Source organism: Pseudopipra pipra, chromosome 5, assembly GCF_036250125.1.
Source record: "Pseudopipra pipra isolate bDixPip1 chromosome 5, bDixPip1.hap1, whole genome shotgun sequence".
NCBI lineage: Eukaryota > Metazoa > Chordata > Aves > Passeriformes > Pipridae > Pseudopipra > Pseudopipra pipra.
In genome coordinates, this window is record NC_087553.1 from 47,102,285 (window position 1) to 47,128,725 (window position 26,441).

General features: G+C 40.6%; 1 protein-coding gene across 34 annotated transcripts in view; it reads right to left on the bottom strand.

Annotated features, from left to right (window-relative positions):
• NRCAM (neuronal cell adhesion molecule) overlaps positions 1 to 22,836 on the bottom strand; it is a 148,105-nt gene extending 125,269 nt beyond the window's left edge. For 32 of the 34 annotated variants that reach the window (XM_064655932.1, XM_064655925.1, XM_064655929.1 and 29 more), the window contains exon 1: positions 22,700 to 22,836. The gene's annotated coding sequence lies outside the window, so the exon portion shown is untranslated. The remainder of the gene's footprint in view (positions 1 to 22,699) is intronic. The other 2 variants (XM_064655923.1, XM_064655897.1) reach the window with 1 other exon arrangement.
• Between the last annotated feature and the right edge of the window lie 3,605 nt (positions 22,837 to 26,441).

Below are 26,441 nucleotides of genomic sequence, written 5' to 3' on the forward strand. Positions count from 1 at the left end.
CAAGATGTAGGTGAGAACCCATGGAGCGTAGGAAAGCAGTAAAGGGGAAGGGTCACAAGCCTATTTTCAGGGTCAGGACCAAAAAAGGTGTCATTTCCCCATGCCTGAACTTCTGCATCTCCAGGCAGGAAAGCCACAGTTCCCCTCTGTTCACAGATGCTTCCTAGAGAGAGTTTCACACCCGTCCCCATACATATTTATGAGTTTTTCAGAAGCCATTAGGTAGATAATTCAACCCCTTCTGATGAACACACAAGCCTTTTTCAGTCGATCAACACAAAAATTTACTATCATTGCAAGTGTGTAAGATTGACCTTCAGGATAAACTGCAGATTCAACATTACTGCTAATTGCACCCAAGACATCCCAGTTCAGAAGATGAACACTACATGCAGTATGACTTTTTTAAAAAATGTAAAAAATTCTGGCTCTAACAGATATAAATCAACTACAGAATTAAGATTATTAAGTCTTCTAAAACACAAGATTTTTTAAAATCCTTTTTTTTTAAGAAATCAAGATCTAGTTACAACAGATAATTGCTCTCAAATCCAAATAAAAATTATAATGATCAAGTAACACCTAGGGGTAATATGAATTTAATAGTTCATCTCCTAATCAAGTTTGTCTTCTTAAGTTTTGTTGTATTTCATTTTAATTGTATTTTAATGAAATCTGCAGCACAGCCCAGTAAGACTAAAGTAGGTTACTGTGCTGAGATGAACTGCCTCAGGAAAACTGGGGAAAAAAGAGCTGGGACAGACTCCTCTTCAGTAGTGCATCGTGCTGCCTCCATCTGTCAGCTCAATTCTTTACCAGCATGTCTGTGATCACAGAGATGGTGCGACAACAGCCTGTTATACATTTAATTAATCCAGCCCAGGAAAAGAACATGGGAGAACTCTGCATTGTGTTTTCATTGCACATTTCTTTGATAAGAAAGAGACTGAGGGAAAACCTCTCACACATGAGGCTATTGCCCTAGAGACAATGTGGACTCTTTACATTACCCTTCGAAGTATATAAACATGAGCCTGAAAGTAACAGGGCACCAGAAAGATGCCACAGGAGCAACACTAAACACTTCAGATTACCCTGAGACCAAGATCCTTGGGGCAGGGAGGAGGGCACACAGCAAGCTCACTGCCCTGGACTTCAGGAGAGCAAACTTTGGCCTCTTCAGTGGCCTGCTTGGTAGAGTAGCATGGGATAAAGCCCTGGCGGGAAGAGGGGCCCAAGAAAGCTGGTTAATATTCAAAGATCGCATCCTCCCAGCTCAGAAGTAATGCATCCCAACAAAGAGGGCGAAACCACCAGGAGGTCTGCATGGAATAATGAGCTCCTGGACAAACTCAAAGACAAAAAGGAAGCCTACAGAGGGTAGAAGCAGGGATAGGTAGCCTGAGAGGAATACAGCGAGATTGTCCAAGCCACCAGGGATCAGGTTAGGAAAGTTAAAGCCCTAATAGAACTAAATCTGTCCAGGGATGTCAAAGGTAACCAAAAAAGCTTCTATAGGTAAGTCTGCAATAAAAAGCAGACCAGGGAAAATGTGGGCCCTCTCCAGAAAGAAATGGGAGACCTGGTTACATGGGACATGGAAAAAGCTGAGGTATCAACAACTTTTTTGCCTCAGTCTCCACCAGCAACTGCTCCAGCCACACCACCCAAGTCACAGAGGGCAAAGGTAGGGGCTGGGAGAATAAAGAACCACCCACTGTAGGAGAAGATCAGGTCTGAGACCATCTAAAGCACCTGAAGGTGCACAAGTCCGTGGGACCTGATGAGATGAATCTGCAGGTCTTTAGGGAACTGATGGATGAACCTGCTAAGCCACTATCCATCATATTTGAGTAGACATGGCAGAACAATGAAGTTCCCACCGATTGGAAAGGGGGAAACAAAACCCACATTTTTAAAAAGGGAAAAAATGAAGACCCATGGAACTACTGGCCAATCTCATCTCTGTGCCTGGTAGGATCATGGGGCAGATATTCCTGGAAACTATGTTTACACACATGAAAAAAAAGAAGGTAATTGGTGAAAGCCAACGTGGCTTCACTAAGGGCAAATTTTATGGTCTTCTATGATGTTAAAATGCAAAGGTATTTTCTTGTTCTCGTTTTGAATTTTGTCCTTGAGACAACACAATCCTCTCCATGTGGTTTTCCTGTTACTTTTTTCCATGGTTTTCTAGTCTGAAGACTGTTATAGCTGAAAACATTTTTAGTTCTCCACTTCTTCCATGCTTCTTTGAATAAAATCTTTTAGTATCTTGCCACTACTAGTCACTTACCATCCCTTGAGAGCTCTGAAGTTTCATTTTCTGATTGTCTCCAACTGTCTGTTCTTTCTTACTTTCCTGCACAATGAGACACTTACACTTACACTGACTAACAAAAGGAAGGAAGAAATATAGAACAAAGATGGCTATTTGCAATTTACTGGAAACTTGAATCATAAGAGAAAAAATACACACTCAAAAGACTACATTATAGCAAGGAATTACTGCCAGTCCAACTCCTCACATAACAACCCAACGCACTGCAAAACCAGAAAAGCCTCTACACATGCAACTATTTAAAAAGAAGTCTGAGTCACTCAGCTTTCTCAACATGACTATGCAGAGGGACAATTTTGTCAGGCTGCCCCAAAGTTAAAGTTTTTTTGATACAAGAAAAGGGTGGGAATGCATTTAAAAGTCAAGCATGATCACTGAGAGTACTGAGTCATACTCCTCATGGCAGGAGGCTCTGCCCTGCAGCCTGAGCTGCCTCTTCTCCCCTTCTACAGCCTGGTTTTGTGGCCTGGCAGCTGCTCGCACACCCAAAACAATACATCATCACTCCACAGACAACTTACCATTTCTCAAATTTGATACATTTTAGTTTTTCTGCTTTTATGATGCAAAGGTAAGTAACATTTGATAAAAGAATGTGCTCAGAATGACCTCATCTTCAACTGTCAGCATATATTAAATCAGCAACTGAAGGTGAAAAAGCGTCTGTATAAAAATTATACAAAACTGTGACTATCATTGAAGGATTACATCTCTGGGAGTGATACACCACATGCTTTTGAGTCATGTATTTATACGCTAAGTAATTAAAACAGTAATTGTAAATCAGTCTGAATATGCATTTCCATTTTATAACAAGGTTGTTTCGATAGGTGAATTGAGCATTAAAGATGTTTTTTTCCAAGTTTCAGTAGCTTAGAGTTAGTGGTGTCTCACAGCTTCAGTCCCTATTTTGGAACACCAAAGCAGGTTAAAACCACAGCAACCAGGAGAGTGTCTAACAGCAGTTACGGCAACTGAACACTGGTTGCTAAATGCAGACTAGGTATTAAGTAAGGGAGAGGAAAAAGTAAAAGGTTGGAGCCTTCATTACAGATTCAGCTTATTATAAAGGCATAGCTTTAAAATTCTAACTAGGTAATCATGTCAGAGGGAAGGGAAGCTATCCTGAATCCTGCAGGGATCCATGCTCAGGTCATTTACAAAAAAAATATTTTCTGCTAAATATTCTCTCTCTTACAATACATTTAGCACTTCTATTTAGGAGAGATACTAGTTTTTGCTCATATCTCTTACAAAGGGACTGGAATAAGCAGTGATTTGCAAATTAATTTCTAGTAGCTTGTCCCTGACCATTAACAAGTTCGGACAGCTAAATATGCTTGTGCAGAGACTTCCTAAATCAAGAGAGACCAACACCAGCTAGACACACTTGCCCTTTCTGACTGACCACAGCAGTAGGTCTACTAATCACAGAGATGAATGGATATGCAGTCTGTCAGAAAAGGGAACAAAGACCTTAGCTACAGGCAAAAAGCTCCCTGCTCACTGGGTTAGGATGCTTCATTTGCATTATTCCAAGCAAAACAGCTCTTGTCAGGAGGTTTTTGACCACCCATTCTCTTTTATTTCACCGTGGAATTAGGTGATATTATCTACAGCTAATTGTTTGGATTCTTTGCACAAGCTGAGCAAGCAGTAACATAGGCTGGGCCACACTGGTTTAATACAGCTTTGGAAAACAGAAGGCTAGATCATCACCATACTCACATTAGCAGTGTAAAACAAACCCATGCCCTTTTGGTAAGAGTGCCGTGTCAGCCTCTTCAAGGAAAGACTGCATCCAGAGGGATCAAACTCAGCATTAGAGTTTAAAATTCCTAAAGTTGCCAGACCAATGGTTCTATCTCCCCTGGTGGACAAGCATTCTTCTGCTTTTGGAGGTAAAAACAGCTCAGACAATGTACTAGTAGGAGATGTGGCAGTAGAGAACTTTCTAGACATTTGCTGTATTTACCTCAGTTCTGCTGGTAATCAACTCAGTGCCAATTTCTGGCTAATTTGTACCAGTGGGGCAGCTGGGGTTGATGGAATTCCACCTGAAGTCTGGAAACTTGCCCTGGGGCCTTGCACTCCATGCTAAATTTCACGAGTTTGTACTGCGCTGTAGGTGAACTACCATCAGACCTTTGAGATGCAGTCATTATCACCTTATATAAGAAGAAATGCAATCGGATATGTCTGTCACGTATTGGCCTCATAAGCCACCAGCGTGCCTGTAGCAAATGTGGATAGAGCCTTCCCAAATCTTCGTTCGCGAAGCCTAGCCATGATATAAGAAGAAAGGAATTAAATCAGACTGTTCAAATTACCATGGTATTACTCTGCTCTCCATTGCTGGCAAAATCCTGTCAAGAATACTCTTGAACAGACTAATACCCGCTATAGCAGAAGGAATTCTACCTGAAAGCCAGTGAGGTTTCAGAGCCAACAGGAGCACCACAGACATGGTGCTTGTTCTCAGGCAACTGCAAGAGAAGTGTAGGGAACAGAATGAAGGTCTCTATGTAACCTTTGTTGATCTCACCAAGGCTTTCGATACTGTGAGCAGAAAAGGTCTATGGCAGATTTTGGAACATTTAGGTTGTCCCCCCAAGTTCCTTAAAATTATCATCTCACTCCATGAAGATCAACACAGCCAAGTCAGATATGGCAATGCACTTTCTGAGCCCTTTCTAATAACTAATGGTGTGAAACAAGGCTGCGTTCTCACACCAACTCTATTCACAGTCTTTTTCAGCATGGTACTCCAAAGGGCCACGGCAGACCTCGAGGATCAGGACGGTATCTACATTCGATATCGTACTGATGGGAGCCTGTTCAACCTAAGGTGACTGAAGGCCCACACTAAGACCTTAAACCATCTTGTCCGGGAGCTGCTTTATGCTGATGACGCCGCCCTTCTCACCCACACAGAAGCAGCTCTGCAGCGTTTAACATCCTGCTTTGCAGACGCTGATGAGCTCTTTGGTCTGGAAGTCAGCTTAAAGAAGACAGAAGTTCTCTATCAACCTGCACCTCAGGAAGTCTTCCATCATCCCCACATCACCATTGGCAAATCAGAGCTCAAATCAGTCCAGCAGTTTAATTACCTAGGTAGCCTCATCTCCTCGGATGGTAAGATTGACAGAGAGATAGACAACAGGTTAGCAAAGGCATATAGTGCTTTCAGAAAGCTTCATAAAAGAGTTTGGCAAAATAAACACTTGAAGAAAAGTACAAAGATCAGTGTTTACAGAGCCATAGTGCTGTCTACTCTCTTATATGGTTCCGAATCATGGGTCATCTACCGCCACCACCTGCATCTCCTAGAACATTTCCATCAACGCTGTCTCCACACAGTCCTAAACATCCACTGATCAGATTATGTGACCAATACATCTGTTCTAGAACAAGCAGCAGTCACAAGTATTGAGGCCATGTTTCTGAGAACACAGCTGCGTTGGGCAGGGCACGTCTCCAGGATGAAGGACCACCACCTCCCTAAGATCTTGCTTTATGGTGAACTTGCCTCTGGCTGCTGCATGAGAGGAGCCCCAAAGAGAAGATACAAGGACTCCGTGAAACAACATCTCAGCCTTGGCTGTACTGATCACCATAACTGGCCTACTCTGGCCTCCAGTCGAGAGATCTGGAGACACACCATCTATAATGCTGCTGATGCTTTTGAGAAAGCATGCAGGATCACTCTCAAGGAGAAAAGACAACGCAGAAAGAGTCGTGCCCTGCAGAATACACCACCTAAGGAGTCCTTCTGCTGCGCCTTTTGCAACCGGACGTGCCTGTCTTGTATTGGCTTTTTAGCCACCAGCATGCTTGTAACAAAGGTGGGTAGAGCCCTCCTCAAATCTTCAATGGCGAAGCCTAGCCATGATGATGATGTACCAGTGAGAAGAGCTGTCACATGCACCCTTTCTCTTCGTTATTTAAATGAGTTTAGGGGGTAAAAACATGGTGGAGGCTAACAGGTGTCACTCTGAAGTGATACCTATTACACAGCTGTATGTTTACTCCCTCCTTGTATCAGTTGAAAGAAAAGGACATAATTTCTGACTCGAGGAAGTCAAACCTCCCCTTTGCATCACACTTCATACCAAGCCTGCCTGTGCCATGTGTGCTCTGCAGATTGCTCAAATGGAGCAAAAGGCAGCAGAATGGGTTACAAGGGTTACTAGAGAAGAAAACCAAAGCCAACACCTGCAGCTCAACAGGCACAAGAGGGCCATCTCCTCCAGCAGCACTCTCACTCCAGGAGTGATCACCACTGCTGTTCTGTTCCATCATGGTGCTGTTTCACAACCATTCACCTCATACACATTTCAGGGTACGTACTGCAAAAGCCAAGAATCTCCACTAATTCCATCTATTCAAGAGCAGAGATGTAAAAGCCATGCAAATCACAGGTATGTCCTCCATCAGACTGTCATTTAAGAGCTGAGTGTACAACGTCTTCAAGACTACTCCCTGTCTACTTGCAACTGAGGGGTACAGGGGAAGCTGTGCTTTATAAGAAGCCATGGGCTTTCTCAGCTGCTTCCTTGGTATTTAAGGAACATCAAACTTTTTATCTCTTTGAACATAAAGTGTATGTAATCACTCAAAAGGAGCTGTGCCTTTCAGCCAATTTTTACCAGAAATTATCAGTATCCTAAAATCCTTAAAGTCAGCATACAACTTCTCAGGTCTCAGAAATAATCATCATTCCCCTCTGCAGAGCACATCAGCATCCATCTGAATACTCCCTAAAAATGGCAGATGGAGAATACTACAGGAATTTATCTTCTAAAAGGATAGGCTCTGATTATTTCTGTAACATTCAAACTCCTTATGGCCTGAAGCATTTGGGAGCTGTATTTTGGTGCTCACAGAACAGAGCTTCATATAAATGAAAACTAAGCCAGTGGGAAAATCATTTAGTTGTAATAAGAGATATGAACAGAAGTCACAGAGTACAAGAGCCTTTATTCTTTAAAATAGAAAGAATGCAAGGTACAGCTTGGGGGGGTTTCTTGCATATTTATGTGCAATACAAACACTTCACAGGTGCTTAAATCTTTTTTTCCGCCTCTTAAGTTTCTACTTTTTCTTCCTTGGTCTGTATATATTAAATATGCCTTGCAATGCAGGAAACACTGCCAAATGTTTCCTTGGGAAAAACACCAGGGTAATAAAGATTTGGAAGAGGTCTGGTGCACAGACTAGAAGGTGTCAACATATTTGAATGAAACCAGGCATAAGTTATGTGTGAAATACAAAAATTAAAACTAGTCTAGGGTTGATGAAAAAGCATACTTCCAGTTAAGTCTGTTAATAGGGAATCTTGGCTGCTGAGTATATCAAACAATTTAGCTTTCCAAAAGGAAACATTACCATCGTAAGAGACTTTCTTATGCCTGTCTAATAGGGAGTGGCATATTTCAGGCATTCAGAGCATAAAGCAATGACAACAATGCAGAGTCACGTGAAGTTGTTCTGCGCCAGCTGTGTAAGCTTCCCGAAATTTCATTCACCTAAAGGTCAAGAACTTGTGGTACTGCACATATGAGGCCTTTGAGAAAAGTTCAACTGCTTGTAAGATTTTCCTTGTGGTTCAGTACACAGCTAACATTTCACTGATTAGCTTGGCAATGTGACATGTTGTCCACATATGTTCTGCTGTGCAGGAAATGCACTTGGTCTTTTCTGCTGTTTTTAGAACCAAGTAGCTCTCTGCCACAGGCAAAAAGTTATAGGGGTGTGAAGGACTACAGCACTTTCTGATTTTACCTACACAAATCAGATTGTTTGTAACAATCCTGAATCAAGCAGCTATCCACCTTGAAAGTTATTTAAAAAATAATCACAATTCAGATTTTCAATTCATATTTTAATTCAAAAAATTGAAGTCATCTAACCTGAAAATATCAAGGATTTGGAAGATGGTATTCTGCCAAGCCTAATCCTACTGTGCCCAGTTTTAAACAAACATACATAACCCAGCAAAATGTAGCCTCTGGCTTAAAAACAATCCTGTATTAAAGCCATAGGTAATCTGTCTTACATAATGCTATTTGCATTTTGTAATCCTGTTAAAAATACTTGTGACATCAAATCAATGCCTTCTAATCACGAAAGCAATATCCAAACCAGGACTCATGTATTAGAACTGGTTTTGGGCTTTTTCTTTATTTTATGAGTAGTCCTTGTAGCATTTGTGGTATACATAAACAGCACAGTGGTATAAACTGAAGTTAGTCTTTTAGTACAAATATAAATTAAATTAGAGAATTATCACCATTTATCCTAGATATTTAAACTAGAGTCTAATGTTCCAGTCTGGTGAATTATTCACATCCATAGGATGGGACGGTAACACAAAGTTTTGCCACTTATAAGTGGCAAAGATTACAACTTTATGGTAGGAAGTTAATATTAAACCTTATGCTAACTCACCTTATCCCACTTAAATTCTGAACAGCAATTCAGTTTGTAGCATAATAAAGTCCCAGAATGTAGGCGGATGCCCAAATACACTGCACAAGTCCCAGTTCAGCCTTAGAATTTAGTAGAGAGTTGACTTCATTCACCCAGCTGCGCACACAGCACGTATTCTGGTTAGATAAACACTTAGTTTAACACCCTACAGCTCTTTAAGTAGATGTGATTAACCTACAAGAATTCTCTTGAAGAATTGCAAAAGTGAGAAATTACGGAGATCACAACAACTGAGAATCAGGAACAGTGATAATCCTGCCCACTTTCTCCTCAACCAGTCCCTCCACATACCTAAGGATGGGAGATCCAACTTCCAGCTCCACATGAGAACAGCTGATAGAGCAGGGCTGCTGATGGCTTATTACAGAATGCAGGCTCATTGGAGAGCATAATCTAGCATACAAGATCTCCCATCCATTTGTTCCCTGTTGCACAGGGGCTCAGAGCAGATGGAAACTTTCACGAAGCACGCTCTGGGTCCTGGCAGCTGGAACCCAGAGCACAGAAGTGACTGAGATCCCGTGAAGCCCAGCAAAAAAACAGAACCAGGATCTCCCACTTCTTCTGTGCCCCAGTCACTGAGGAAAAAAAAAAAGAGTGTTCTTTCTTCCAATACTTCTGAAATGTCTGCCCACAGAAGAATTATAGACAGACTTATTCTGACATGGACAGAGGACATATAGAAGATTAGTTAAGGTTGGAAGAGATTTCTGGAAGTCACCTGGTTTAAACATTTGTCTCCCACTCTGTTCAGCACGAGAACAAATTCAGAATTAGATACAATATCCTAATGATTCCTTAATGTTTTTAATGAAAGAAAAACAAGTACTTCACTGGACTGGTCTTCAGAGAGTTCTTATTTTTCACCATGAAAAAAATGCTAAAAACAAAGTTCTATTGGGCAGGCTGGCTTGTTACCCTATCCCAAACAGTTCAAATTCTGGTACAGCTGAGTTTAAATTATGAAGACAGGATTTTTTCACTCTTATTATGCACAAAAACAGAGAGAACACTATGTATCCTAGAGGGTCCAATAGGGTTCCAAGCCCTGAGCTGGTTTAAAATCTGATGTTCTCTTTAAATTTGCAAATACAAGTGCTGCATGTCCTATCAAGTCTGGCATACACTTAACATAATAACAAGCATCCTAAAGGTCTCATCTCTGATAGTAGCAAAAAGCAGACGCCTGAGGGAAAAGGATATGTTTGTGGCAATATTCTCCCAGTCTTCAACTGAAAGCTCAGAGTCCTGATGAAATTTCCCAGTGCTCAACTCTACTGCTATACTGCCTTGATAAAGTACTAACATTTTTACAACATTGCTGTCATCAGAATAAAGACATTCAACTTCAGAAGCCACAGTACACTGTTTGAAACATCACACACTGTTAGTGGCAATGGCTCTGAACTTAGCAATAAACACTAACATAGAAGCTACACTTAAGACATAGTATACTTCCAGGAAAACAGCGCAATACCATAAAACTTTTCCAGAAACTTTTTCAAATAATATCAGTTCCTTTATTCTGATTTTACTATCAAATTATGGCCTAGACAAATATACTCTATATTGTGGCAAGATCTACAGAATTTATAATTGTGGAGAAAAATAAAATTAAATTCAAGGCACACTATAGTTACCAGGTATCAGGGCTGGATGTGTGTGCACACTCAGCACATTCTGAAGCGCCCAGCATGGACCAGGAACGGTTCAACTGAAATCTCTAAAAACAGTCCCTTGCAGTCCCCCTGCAGCTTGATGATTAACTGAATTCTCACCTGCCTTTACAATAAAGCAGCTGGTAAACAGGACCTCTCCAGTTGGAAATAATGGACAGTCCCTGAAGTTTCCCCAGGCAGCTCCTGTTGTGCATAGACCAACTGGTAGGAATTGCTTGCAAGCATGAATAGCATCTGAGGTCAAGAATCCAACATTTCCAGAGACTCCCTAAGGCAGCTGAAACTGTTCCTATTTACACAGCAATCGCCTGTATATAGGCAAGACATCCAGGAAATGTTTTGTATAGAGCTTATTGTAAACCAAAAGAAACAGATCATGCATAATCAGCAGAAAATAGTTTGTGGAGCCTCATCTAATCCAGGCTACCATCACCATCTGGTAAAGGACCATCAGACCCTATTCAAGAGATTAGGTTGCCCAGATGAGCATTACTCAACACAACAGAAAGCAGTCAAGTACTTTTCCCATCCACTCTTTAAACAAACAGCTGTTTGACGGTGCAACAATATTGGGAAATTTATTTGGAGACAAGGGATTACATTGTCTTTTTCAATGAAACATTATGGTCATCTTCCAACATTTGTCAACATATTAAGCCTACTTTGTCTGCATCCACGTTGCTTCCTTAATGATTTCCAGATTAAAGTTTTTAACATAGAATCATAGAATCATAGAATCATAGAATCGATTGGGTTGGAAAAGACCTCCGAGATCATCGAGTCCAACCCTCTTGCTCTCTGACCTAAGCTTACTCACAAGAAGTCAATTTGGGCACTTCTACATTTATACATGTATATATACATATATATATATATATACACACATATATATAACTTGTACAGTTAATACCTGACAAATAAGTAGAAATAAATTAACCTTAGGAGAAACCACAGCTTGAAGAATCAACAGAAATACATATAATGGAAAGCTTTTTATGTAAAGCTACTGTATGATGATACTTCTAACAATTACAACTTGCCGGTGTAACACTAAATCCACTGTCAATTCTCAGGTCAATTGGCTGGATGTGCAAGGGGTGCTCCACCCACACACACATCCTGCTGCAAAGTATAATGAAATAAAGTCTCAAAACTAATCATCTTTTGTCATCAAGCTTTGTATTTGTTAACCTAATTAATAACTTCATTACAACAATCCATTCATGCTGAAGCCAGTGAGGATAATCTGACCATGCTGATTCTCCAAACTCTAGATTAGTGCCATCTCCCTCCGCCATCTGCAGGATATTATAATTTCTTTACAGTACAGTTGTTAGCTTTCCAGTACTGAAACTACTGAAGCACTATTCAGGACTAAACTAGTTTGATCTAATTCCAAGTTTTTCTTTCCACATCCCCAATAAAATTAATCACCTCAAATGCAGCTTCATTAATAGCAAAGAAACTTTGGATGAGTTAGGTACGCAACATGAAGTGCTTCTGAAAGTGGAATACTCATGCTAACCATGTCCTTTCACATGCTGTTTTTAAATTGTGGTACTGAACAGTAACATAATAAAACAGTAACATAATTCACCTATAACTGGACCAAGCTTTAATATTCTTTAAAAACATACGTACTAAAAAACTGTATTACACAGTACCCATCACTTGTGTCTAGAAGCTCTAATCATACATTACTGTCTCATTAGGACTGGCAATGTATGGATAGATAGCTGCAGCCTCAAAGAGCACACAGAAATTTGCAAAATGATTTTATATGAAAACTCAAAACCTTTGCTGCTTAATGACTTCTAAGACACTTCAAAGTCTGACTGTCTAATTACATTTAAGCATGTAAGCCTTCTTAAAAGGAAACTTTCAGTTTTGTTTTACAATTCTAGGCCTACTAACACACAATTGCACTCAAAGTAAGATTTACATACTAATTACTTGCCTATGCCTGAATAGCAGGTATTTAAAAACCTATCACAGGATGGTGGAAACAGCAATGAAGGGATAAAGAAGACAAAGAGACTAAAAAATGTTGCTCTTCTGGGTCCTACTTACAGACTGGCAAGTGTTTCTTTTGGGGCTCTGCAAAAGTCTTTGTTTGAGGATTAGTGTTCGGAAATTGAATTACATTGCAAAGGTTGAGTTACATTTTCAGTTCTATGAGAAAAGAGAGGAGTTTTTTTTTCCAGTGATATTTGGTGTTAAAAATTATCAATAGCTCTATTTTGGATAGGTAATATTTAATGTTGAATAGTAATATATTGACAAGCATATAAAATATTTTAAATTTCAAGTCATATTTCAAGGCCAACACAATATCAATTTAGTTCCTTTTTTTAATAATAAAACTACATTAATATTAAAACTGGGCAAAATTACTATAGTTATAATAAAACAAGTCATTAATAAATGAAAATTCCTAATATCAAAACTTAAAGCAGTGCACTAGCTCATCATAGTGAATTATAAATTATTTCCCAGAACCACAGATTTTTATCTCGGACCAATAAAAGCAAATATTTAACTATTTTTACAGACACGCTTTCAGAAACAGATGTCTCACTCCATCCTTTACCATCCAGGATAATCCAGGCACTCAACCTCAGGGATCAGCATTATTCTGTATCTTCAGAGACATACATGCTTGTACTGTTTTGCAATTTCATTTTAGCATTCTGGCACAATTCAGGTCTGTGCAGAATAATCACTGGAGCCTAGCTCAAGACGCCATCAGTGAAAGGTCATTCTTCCATTTGTGAGCAGCAAGTCAAGGAACAGATGCCCAGTCTTTATGAGAAGAATCTTACAAATTACTTTTTTTGAACTTGATTCTTTGCTAATTCAGACAATACTTCAGAGTTACCAGCATCATTCACTAAAACTGTAGCTTGAGGTTTTGTTTTAGTAAACAAGAAATCATAGCTCTATTCTGTTAGTAGCTATTTGTATGTAATTAAATAGAGCTCTTCTCTTTGCTCTGTCTCCCCTTACTTTTTTACCTTCACATTTTCTTCTGGTTTCAGCACTTCTTCCCTCCTCACTCTTCCATTCCAATCAATATGTCTTTTTATCAGTAGTCAAACCAGGAAGCTACCTATAAGTTTGCAATTTGAACTTTCTCATCTATCATAATAAAAATAATGGTATTTATTTACTTTAACTTGCTGTCCTCAGTATGGTTAGTAACTGTGGGTGTCTTTCAGTATAATCGCAATTAAACTAAGAGAGTGGGGAAACTCACAGAAATGTTTGACTCTTTTAGGACAGCTTTACCTCAGAAAAGAAAACACACATAAGTGTCTATATAACATAATGAACATAAAGACCAATCTTCCTACTAATGTGAACTTTTGCATTAGCCCCAGCAGCCATTTAACTTCCAACAGAAGTTGCAGCTATTGCATGTGTTCTCAGCAATAGTGTTTCTGTCCCTGCATCCCAGGGACAGAATTGAGCCCTTGTAGAGAGCTGTCAAGTCTCATAACTTCAGCTGAACTTTAAAAAAAAAAAAAGGTGCAAAAATCAACCAGTTATTAAGAGCAACTGTGCCTTCATTTTTAGATGTTTCTAGGCTTCTAGATATAGAAGGCGGGGAAAAAATAGCTAGGACACATTAGACAAGTAAATGATTTATTAAAATTTGTATCTTCATAGCTAATTCCCCTGATACTCTTTCAAGTGTCTGATGCTGTCAATTATGCTAGTACATTTCCCTGGATGTGATGAGAAACCTGCTCCTGTATTCCAGTGCCAAGAGAGTGAGAAAGTTGTGAATTACATAAAACTTTTAGAAGTAACTTGGAGAAACTCCTCCAGATAAAGTTTTGGGGATGGTCTGCAAACCATCTTACAAAGGACCTCTCCAGAAATCCTGCTATTAAGGGAACTGTGCCTGCTGGAAATGACAGTGGGGAGATTGGAAATCTGGGGCAGCATTTAAGGCTATTTTGATGATGCTTCACTCCAGCATAACTGGTAGAATTGAGATCCCCAGAGAGCAACCAAAGCTCTTAAGACATGCCTGTAAAGAATACTGTGACTTCGAAACAATGGGATAAAGGCTTTTCTTTCCTTGCAAAAACTGTCCAGGTTTCGGAGGAAGATAATTTAAAGACAGGATACTACTGCTGTAACTTGAGATAGTGCATAAGCAGTAAAAGCCAACACATTTTAATTAAACACCTACATTCCTACCAAGTAAGCTAAATGAAAATTACTAGCCATCATCTTTCACTAAAACCTACACTTGGAGCATTCCTGAAAAAGGCTACTTTATTGAAGCATTTCATTTTAGGCCCATAACGTTAAATATTTTCCATAGTACTCTGAAGAGCAAAATTACATACTTTAAAGGACATAAATGTTATTAACAAAAAGGAAAATATGAATATGCAAATCCTGAGGGATATCTGGGAAAACAGGAAATTTAATTCAGATTCTTTATTCTTTCAACTACAAGGGAGAAACTACTGAGAACGGAGTGTACTTTCCATTTTCAAATGAAGACAGATACAGTCCTGAAAAACATGCTTGAATTAAAATTACTCGAATCAATAAGCAGGTAAATGAGTTAAGTTTAAGAACTCATTATTTACAGGTCAAACAACATGATCTGATGAACTGTTCTGACTTCCACTGTAAAAATACAAAACCACAAGTGAGTTCTAAGCAGATGTATTTACTTTCTTCTTCAACACTAAACATTATTATATTTTTGTCAATGTATGAAATTTTGTGCATCTATACTGTGTTATTTATTCAGTCATTATCTCACTGTATTTTTATAGGCATAGACACCTTTCTAAGGATTTTGTTTTGTAGTCACTAAACAATGTGTCTGCCCTCTGGTGGTCACATTCACATTTTTACCATTTTAAGTTAAAAATGCACTTCATACAACTACCACCTATAAGGTTTAATAGATATTTAGCTTTTAGTCAGCTTAGGATGGCTTGTTTTACAGTCATGCAATTGGTTACATTTCAACTTTATCACGCAGAAATAGCTCACACATAATTTAAGATATTTCTTGTTTTGTCCATATCTAGAACCAAGTTTAGACACCAATTTTTAAAGCACTCAAACTGCAGAAAACACCTGAACTTTCCATTTATATTGAGATTATATGTTTGGTACTGTCTAGGAAAGATGTTACAACTTGTAACACATTGAAATGTTGGCTACTAGACTCCAAGGTCCATAAATACATTAACTGCTTCTGAGGAAAAGCATGGATATTTAAAACACTGTTTGCACATTTAAAGGTGTCAGAGCTGCACTACTTAGAAACTTCTATACATATATAGTCACTCCAGTAGGCAAAAGGCAAGCCAATTATACATAAGGTACATACAGCTCCAATATGAATGATGAGTCCCTTCACAAGCCCAAAGTTGTCCCGAACACAAGTGCAGTATTACTGAGTTGTGGCAACAGTGGTAATAGTTCCCATCTGCCTCTATAACCTAATCAAACCTGGGCCTAGGGAATAATAATGACACCTGCATCACAAAGAAGAGCTCAGAAGACTGTGGATGGTCTGCAAGAGCCTGAAGAACATAGCACAGAATCATCCAACATCATGTTGGAAGTGGATCTCAAGGATCATCTGGTTCAGCCTTTCTTGGCAGAAGCATGATCTAGACAAGATGGCCCTGCAGCCTGTCCAGATGCATCTTAGAAGTGTTCAAAGCTGGGGAATCTACCTCTTCCCAGGGGAGATTACTCATTTGAGTAATTGGCTGACTGTTCTCATTGTGAAAAACTTTCCTCCTATGACCAATCAATCTCCCGAGGAGGAACTTGTACTCATTACCCCTCATCTTTCCATGTGAGTCCCTGTAAAAAGGCAGTTTCCATCTTCTTTATAGGCATCCCTTAAATACTGGAACATGGTGCTAAGGTTTCCCCTAATCCTTCTCTTCTCGAGGCTGAACAACCCAGTTCTCTCAGCCTTTTTTCACACTAAGCTTCTCGGTGCTTGGATCATCTTTGTGGCTCTTCTCTGGCCCTCTCCAGCCTGTCCACATCTGTCTTATTTAGTGGGGACCAAATCTGCACACAGTATTCCAGGTGTGGCCTGACAAGCACTGACATCCCCCTTCCACCTTCATTGCCAAGATATTCCCTCTCTTTGGGTGTCTCTGAACTTCACTATAAATAAAGAAGTATGTTGGTAAATGGAAGTAGGAATCCTTCATATTTGGTGAAAAGACCTTATCTCTGGTCACAAGGGCTCTTGTCTTCATAACTTACAGACTTGATCACTGCAATACTGAAACGATTTCGTCACATTCCAGAGAAAGCAACTTCCTCAAAACAAGACAGGGCTCTACAACACATCATGATGCTGGCTTTGGCTTTTAGTGTTACTCAGAACTCAGTTCACTGTGTGGAAAAAGGGTTGTCATTGTGTCCTGAACTTATTTAACATCAACAATAAAACCAAATCAAGCTGGAATCATTAAAATTGCTCTTAAGTGAAAATGCTTGCCATACATGGAGAGAGCACAGCTCTTCACAGCAGCTGGAACAGAACACAAAACTTACAGGTCCAAGACTCAAGAATGCCTAGAGGCCACAGTTTATTCAACATTGCATGCAAAGACTCCATTTCTGTTCTCTCTCTTAATGCAGAACTCCCCTCTTGTAAACTTACTCAAGTCCTGTACAGTTTTGAAAGATGGGAAAGGAAAAGGCATGTGTCCCTCTTTTCTAGTTAGAAAAGGTTAATAAACAGTAAAATGGCTAGTGCAGCCTATTAACATCTCACTTCACCCCAAGAGAGAACCAGATTTTGATTGTATGTTGCCATGTAACAAACACAACAAAATTACCTAATTCATCTGAGAACTGACAATTAAGAAATGCCTTCCATTTAAAAAAACAAACAAACAAACAAAAAAACACACAAAAACCCCCCAGCAATGCAAGGGGATTTAACTTCCTATTATATATTAAGTTTGCCCAGAGACCACAACACTGGTCTACTCATGGAGGTGGCTTTGCGGAGGGGCCCACAGATTCCAGATTACTCAAAGTGGCAGTAACAAAGTTACTAAACCTGTTTATGCCACCCAAAGAAGAGCTGTAGCCAAGCTATCACTTGAAAATTTTAAGAAGGAAGGCACATCAAGCACCTCCTGCATTTTGATTCCCCTAGAGATATGAACAGCAGCAGAGTCAGAAACCCCACTTTTTAGTCCTTCTAAACACTGGAGAAATCATGAAGAGAATCATCTATCCTGTTACAAAGTGTAACTTGTGGTGTACAAGACTACTGATGAACAACACTGAACTCTTAAATACTCTTGAAAAGTGGTCCTTCTCAAGGTTTTTTTTCCCCCCTCTTCTTTTGAATGTTGTTCATTTCTACTATTCTGCCCTTGCTATAATATTCAGTGGGGAAAACTTCCCCACTTAGCCAGCACCTATGTGCTGGTTGGGTAACTCCATAGTATTGTTCTCCACCAGCAGAACTGTTCCCTGACTCCAAATTTGGTACAAAAGCTGGGTTTTGCACTAATTGATTACATACACCTCCTTTGCACATGCACAGACACACACAGAGCCCTACAGTGTTGTGACATTGTAAAGGCAACTCCTTTACATGAACCCTCCAAATCATGTTGGACAAATAAACAGCACTGAAAACACAGAAACAGGAAAGTTAGAAGTGAGAGGCACAGATCAGAAAGACAAAGACAATCTGTACTCATGTATAAACACTGTGTATAAACACTGTCAGCTCCTCACTCAGGTAACAGTCGAAAGGAAAATGGTATGTTAATATTTGGTTGGCCGTCCAGAAAAACCTTATTAGTGGCCAAAGACTAACTCACGCAACCAGGAAGTTATGGATTGGCGTTTGTTTTCCTCAGACAAGCTGTTGAACAGTAACAATTACATACTTTAAACCAGAGGAAATCAAAAGGTCATGTATACCTAATGGTGCAGACAAACTATTAGGACAACTCAATTCCCATTGGGATGCATCCAAATTCAGCAGTCTTACATGAGTATTTACAGAATTTAGAGAGACTACATCTGTACTGATTCTGTCTGATTTAACTGACAATTTAGACAGCTAGTTCCTTTCTAATGAGGCTGTTTTTTAAAGTTATCACGTCCTCATAAGTTGAACTGGCCTTTTTTTCCTCTCTTGGCTATTTTTGTGCATCTGAGATGCTCTGCATCAAATGCTGCTTTTTATATAAAGTTTAGTTGCTTAAAGTAGAATGGGGGTACTGTGAGCTCTTACAGAAACATTTTATAATTCAAGCTGTTATGCTTCCATACTAAAAAGTTAACAAGGGGAAAGCTGTAATCACATTATGAATTGAGCCATTTCAAAACCAAAACAGTGTAGGAAAACACTGTATTCACAAAATGAATACTAAGATACATTTATCTCAATTCATACAGCAAACCAAAAAAAAATTCTTAACAACAGTTAATAGAGGATCCAGATGAACATTTCTGTACTTATTCAACATTTACTAGACAGGAGAAGCTAAAGAGCAATCCAGAGCAGTATTTGCAATGCAATTAGGCTAGACAAGTAAGTCTGAATGTATGCCAGCTGCAGGGGTCTGCCCTTAATTCACACAATCAAATGTCTAGTGTGTCACACAGTGTCTAGCATCAGTATCTCCAGTATTAAAAGTCTCATCAGATATGTACTTGTTTACTGAGCATCTTAATCAGGGTCTGAGCACATATCTAGCTGTACCTTCTAGCAGTCTATGTGCCAGTCCATCACCATCTGTCAGTTAAAGCTTTCACAGACAGAAAAAAATCAATTCAAACAAATGTGTTCGGCACTCAAACTAAGCTATCATTCACATTTCAATATAAGACTTGAATTCCTTTTCAGTGTTCTTCAACTTTGACCCAGCTCTACCCCCTCCTTCACTGAAAAGGGCAAAGACAACAGCCCAGCAAGTGGGACAGGCAAAACAGACCTCCTTTGTTCACTTTTTCCCTTTCAGTTTTCTATTGAGGTAAATAACTGAAAGCTCAGCCAGCCTCCAGTAGCTCAGAAGAAAGCAATATAGCTAGCTTGCAACTATCCTTTCCTGGTTAACAAACTGTGGGACAAAACTTATGGTGCATCATGTTAATCTTATTACTGGAGATTAACTCTTTACAAATTCCCTTAATATTATATTTAGACAGTTTTCATAACTGCAGAATTTACAGTATCTTTAATACTGAACTGAATAGGCAATACACTTACTTACCAGCTTAAAATGCAACAAATTCTCACTGTGGAGAAAGTATAACTAAATTTTTTGAATACTAGCAGCCCACTCAGGAAGGCAAAACCAAATTCATTGCATATTGCCCAACACACAACTCCTACATCATTCCCTCATCTTACATTACTGACATATATTTTCCTCTGTATGGCTTCCCATTTTAGCAACTGTTCATAAAACAGGACAAAATGAACAAGTCTGGTGAAAATCGTACAACAGAGTTTTACTGTATTATTTCAATGTAATGGAAGTTAAGTAATTACAATTCAAGGTGATTTGAGACAAATTAACAAAACTACAGATTAATAGCAATTCCACAGCTGCAGGCAAAACAGATTTAATTTTTAGGCTGACTGAGCTATTTGAGCTATGCAGTAATCTATTAACAAAATACCAAACCCTTAGTGTATTTAGTATCTTTTATGTCCAGATACCATGGAGAGTCATTTCCCTAAAGCAGGACAAATGGGCAGATGTGCATTACCCTTTCTTAACTTGAAATCAGAATCCTCAAACCAATAAAATTTGACAATTAGAGAGACCCCAAGAAACTCTGACTTGGTTACTAAAGCTTCTGCTGTCACCAGAGAGAAACACCAAAGTGCAACAAGCTAGCAGGAGGTATCAGTATGTATCATTGGATTTGTTATTCCATTTTCTGAAAATAAAGACTACTTAAAATAGCCAAATTTTCTTACTACAGTCCTTTTTATCAAACAAGCTGTGGTATATGTGATAAATAATACACTTTCTGCAAGAAGATAAGGAACGGTAACTAGGGTTCAGGTTCTGGAGATCTCATTCACCTTCAACATTATTATTTTTGAGTATATTTACTGTAGCCAATAACAGTAATGACAGAACTAAGATATTAATACAAGTATGATTAGTTGTGGATTTATCTGTGAGTTGTGAAGAGGGTTTTAGCTCCATCCTTAACACCAGCTGGTATATGCCAACCCACCACCCGATGTGGTCACACAGCTGTACAGATTCCCTTTAGCTACACTGCCTTTGCACAACCCCAAATGCAAATTCATTCAATGGATCCTGAGTTCTGTCAACAGCAAGCAGCTTTTTGGGTTTGCTTCTTTACATTCAGTATCTCAGAATATAACACTTTCTCAGTTCTGTTGATCTACCTAGAATATATCTATTGATATATTCTGGTAGCTAATTTTAGACACCCAAGAGAATTTCACGCTACTTTGAAATTCAAATAAGTAACTTTCACAGACTTCGGCATCAAACTCTTCAGCTACTCTGGTCACTTGCATTGCAATTTCTATTCAAAACTAAACAAATGACTGAGGGGTATTCATAGGAATGATAACATCAAACAGGTTAGACAAATATTAGAAAGATGCTGCACCTGCAAGCCAGTTTTCTGACTTCTAGATCCTTTGAGCAAGTATGTAACACTATACTATCTTTCTCTTTCCAGCTGATACCCTTTGCCAAAGAACACCAGCAAGATCCCCCTCTTGGCATATAAACTGCTCTCAAACTCAAAATAGTCTAGATGCCTTCTGATGTTGTACAGTGATCTGTTTTATGCACAGACCCACATAACTACTATCTATAAATTATCACATCTACTACGTTAAATTATGGAAGATGTTGAAATGATTAAAAGTGCATCTGTTACATACAATGAAGTCTTCAGATTTCATCTATCTTTCCCCCAATATACCCAAGAATCAAAATGATAGACACAGAGAAAGAAATGCACAAAGATAGGGAACATTAGAAAAAAGAAACCCGGGTAGTTAATACTGCCTTCTTGAGTCAGTAGGAGGTTGGTTTTAATAAACACCAAAAAGCTGGAGCTTTACGGATAAAAGAACATCTTGTCATGATCTATAGGTTCCATTATAGAGTTAAATATCACATTTTCCATTGTTTTCATCCAACTACATGTCGTAGTTCAAACTAGTACACTACATAAAGAGGTAAGCAATAGCATTCCTCTCACAGAGTACCTGTCAATATGGAACAGCCTTATTGACTGGGCTGAAGCACACTATGATCTCAAATATTTAAACAGCTCAGATTTATTAATCAGGTGCTGTTTACACTTAGATTCCGAAGTCTTGGTTTAAACACATTTCAGACTTCAAAACTAACACATCTATGCTAAAGAGTTCAACGGCGGCTGACAGTTTAGTCAATTATTAGTTTACAGCCTAACAGGCAAGTGCACTCTCTGCCCAGACTTGGCGGTGATATTCTGCATTATTGTAATCAAGAATCAAAAAAAGAGAAAGCAAGAAAAGCCCGGCATCCATACACATTGTAGCTATTTTATATCTAAATAATATCGCATTTGTAACGGGGAAAAAAAAGAGGGGGGCTGATAAATAAAGGCGCAAGAGCCGAAACGCGGAGCGCGGCACTTCAGCACCGACAGCTCCTTCCCCGCACACGCCCGGCCCTCGCCCCCGCCGGGCAGCGCACGAAATGGCGACCGAGCCCGCCCGGGGATGTGGGCGCGTCGCAGCCGCGGAGCGTCCCCGCCCGGGACCGACCCCCCCGCCCGGGAGGTGCCACCGGCCGCCGCAGCAACAAAGCCCCGCAGCGGCCCCGCGGCACCGGGCGGGCTCACCAGGTGCCTCCTCGCCCGGCCCCTCGGAGGAGCCGCGGCACCCGCGGCGGACGGGCGGCTCCTCGGCGTCGGGGCGCTGCGGAGGGCTGTGACACCGGCGGTGCGGGGGCTGGCGGCGGTGCAAGGGCTGATACCGGCGGTACGGGGGGATGTGACACGGGCGGTGCGCGGGAACGACACCTGCGGTGCGGGGGGATGGATGACAGCAGCGGCGCGGGGGGATGTGATACCGGCGCGGCGGCGGGCGCGGCACCTCCCGCAGCGTGATGCGCGGCGCGGCGACGGGGACTGCCAGGCCAGTACTCACGGGAAGGTGCGGCCCCTCCGCCCGGGGAGAAGAGGGTCAAGAGGGTACCCGCGCTCTTTCTCTTGCTATTCCTCCTCCTCTCCTTCTGCTGCTGCTGCTGCTGGCCGCTCGGCAGCCCGGCGAGAAGAGCCGCGGCGGGCGCACTCCCGCGCTATCCCCTCCCCGGCGCCCCCGCCCCCGCCGCGCCGCGGGGAAGGCGCGCTCCCGCGCGGGGGCGGGGAAGGCGCGCGCATCTGCGCGAGCCGCGGCGGGGCGGGCGCGCGCGCGCGGCACGGGGGCCGGGGCGGGGCGGGGCGCGTGTCCCTCGCACCTGAGGCACCTCCATGCTGGGCTGGCATTCCTCCCTCCCTCCCTCCGCCGCCCGGGTGAAAATGGGGGAAGGTTCATCGTCGTGCCGCCTCTCAGAGGTGCCCGAACGGTGACCAACTCGGCCCTGAGCCTCCCCAGCAGCGCCGGTGCCCTGCAGCCCCCGGGCTCCGCCTGTGCCCTTCCCCGGCTGGGCACAGCCGAGCGCTCCCCGGGGCACCCCCAGAGCCGCCCCCCCGGCGAGGGCGGCGTTTTAAATAGCCGCATTATTTTAGCCCGGCAGTGCCCCTCTAAATAGATGGTTTCAGCGAGTTCCCAAACTGGAGACAAGGATATTATTTTACACTCGACAATTGTCCTGTTGAACTCGTTAAATTTCCAGTTCATAAGTTCAGGAAGGCAGGCGCTTGGATGCAATCACTCAAAGAGAAGCACTGGGCGACACCATTTGGAGAACAGCCTGGAACTGGGCTTATTTCAAATAAACATTTCTGCTGAACACACCTCTTGCAGTGCTTCCCTTTCACATTTTGCAGTTAATTTAAAGCACAACATCAGAAAGTATTTTAATGTAATTTTGAGAACTCTGAGGGCTGTGCTCAGTATTACTCAAAATTAATTCAAGTATACCTTTAACATGTAGTAAATGCGATTAACTGCCATTGTTGAACTTGCCTTTGGATCAGCTCACTTAAGAATAGCCTTCTGTGCATTGCAAGGTAGCAACTTTTATAATGGTTAACTATTACACATTTGAGGGAACAGATCTCAAGGTGAACTCTATAGTGATAACTTAACAGTGCAAAACATGATGCCTAAGATGAACAAAAAGCCCTTACCCTGCAACTCTGCAGAAACCCCTTTACGACTGGCAAGTTAAATCTGAATGTCTGACCTTCTGAAAAGCAACACTCTAGATGAATAACAGATTCTATAAATGATAGAGCACATGCATATAAATATCCAAGGTTTAAACAATAACTCAGACATTACTGCTTCAGACTCTGGAGATATTCAAGCTCCTCTTAATCTGAGGCCAGGATATTAATGTTTGAGACCTGAATATGCAAAGAAGATTGGAATGAATGTGAAGAGAATCCTTTATAAAGAGGGGAAGTAAGTGCTTGAATGTTCTTTTGTTTGTTTGCTAACCTTTTCATTTTTGCTATACAACTCCCATGTTCCCAACTGATTTATTTAAATATAAAAACACTACAGACTAAGTAATTGTGCATCAGTGTGTAAGGGGGGCTTAAAACACTAGGATATTGCCTTGCAAGATACCATGTTCCATAAGGAGATCATGTAGCTACTCTTGACTTGAGAGAATATGGATATAAAATGCAGAGAGAAGGATGACTCCTCAGACAGCTATCTGTTTGCCTCTTTGACGGATTCCATGGGGAACATGGTGAGCCAAACCTTCAGAAGGTGGACTGTAGAGCTGCAGGACACTTGAGGGGAAAGATTTGAGTTGAAGGTTTAACTTTCTTAAAATGTAGGATCAAAGATCTGGTTATTATTTGGATAGCCAACATTAATTTAAAAGCACAAAACATTGGGCTGTGGCAAACCACTAGGTGCAAGTTAGACCACAGAAACCAAGTAAATGAAGAGATTTCACTGTTGCAGGGAGGGTGTGATAGACAACTCTATATTGATATATGATGAGGCTGAAGTGTTGCAGCTGGTATGATTACACCCTTATGATTCCCCTGAGAATTTAAACTCTGTAATTTTTATATTACTGAGATAAACAAATACACACATTCAATAGCACAAAGCAGAAGTTTCTAAATGGTGGCATACATATAATCATACAGTAAACAAGTACATTCAAAGGTTTATACTAGAAGCTACTTCTGCTGGTGATGGCATCCACTATTGTGGATGAGTGCCATCCATACTGGCAGTAGGCTGGTGGCATCAAGCAAAAAGAAACATATGGGGTTGTTGGTATAAACAACATACCCCTCAGCCATTACAATAAGCAGAAATTGTGTGGCTGAAGGAATACTAGCTTTCTAAGTTCTCTGCCTCCTTGCATCTTTCCTGTAGTCATCATTCTACCTTTCTCCTCACTTTGCCTGCTGCAACTATATCCATGGATTGGCAGTTCCAAACATAGTGGTTTAGTCTTCATGATCTTTAAATACCAGCCTTAGTTTACTTAGGTATCATCTACTGCTTTCTTCTACCTATTGAGGTTTTTTGATAGTCTTTGGCATTTTGTTCCTAAAGCAGACACTTTTGAGGATTATAGAAAGACATCTTGGGTTGTACATCTCACCTAACTTTAGATGTCTACTATGTGAATGTCTGCATGTGAGCTAGTCACTCTCTCCACTGAGCATAAAGGGAACCAGAAATAGGCAGTTTTAGTGTATGATTCATCTAACCTATTTTAGATGTCTACATTAGAATAAGCCAAGTTGCATCCTAGAAATGCCGGTTTCTATCCATTGACTCTAACAGGACCAGCAGGTGTCTCGTTCAGCTGTAAGTGTCTACATTGTTAGAGTCTGCATTTACTCAGCTGAATGCCACCCATGTAATTTTAACATGAGTTATCCTACTGTTCCACTTGTTTTGATGTCTTACAATGGTGAACGGAGCACAGGGTAGCACACAAAGTACTTTGCGCAAAGTAAAATGGTGAGGTAAGCCCCACCAAATATATTCAAAGTCAGTAGAACTTAGACTAATCATATTTGATAGATTATGGGGCCCCTCAATCAAAAACTGAAAAACTTCTGAGATTATTTTAATCTAGTTTATTTATGGGCATTTCGTATTTCCTTTGGAGGATCTCCTGATACCATGAAAGTAACGTAAATGCACTTACTGCTGGTCTAATACTTTTTAGAAGCTAGTATTTATTTACGATAGCAGCATAAAATGTGAATATCTCTAAGCAGAAAAGAGCCCAAAGACAAGATCAAAAGCTTAAGTGATAATGTCTAATGTTAAAAGCTGCACTGCTTGGTATACAGTAACAAAATCAGCTTTCACAGACTACCGGGCAGAGGATGTGTTTTGGTGTAAGATATGTTCAGAACTAGGGTAGCAAGAGTATCGTGCAGGATAGACACTGCACAGAAGTGTTCTGATGTGCTGTCAAGAATTGAAAAAAAATACTTAAGGCTTCAGAACTATTCTCTTGAAAGACAATTTGTGACTACAGTTAGGTACTGCCATGCCTTATTTATAAGCTATTACCTAGGTTTACCTTACAAGAAATCAGAGTTCTTCTGGAATCCTAGAAGGCTAGCAAGCTAAGCAGATGGAGACACATGGAAATGCCATGAGTTTAATCATGCCTATTTAGGACTTAGATATTCAAAGCTGATGGCAAAAACTGCCAGGGATTCACAGGGCTGAAACTTCCTCCAGGAATTACATGCTTGAACGCAAAATGAAAGGAAGCGATCCTGTT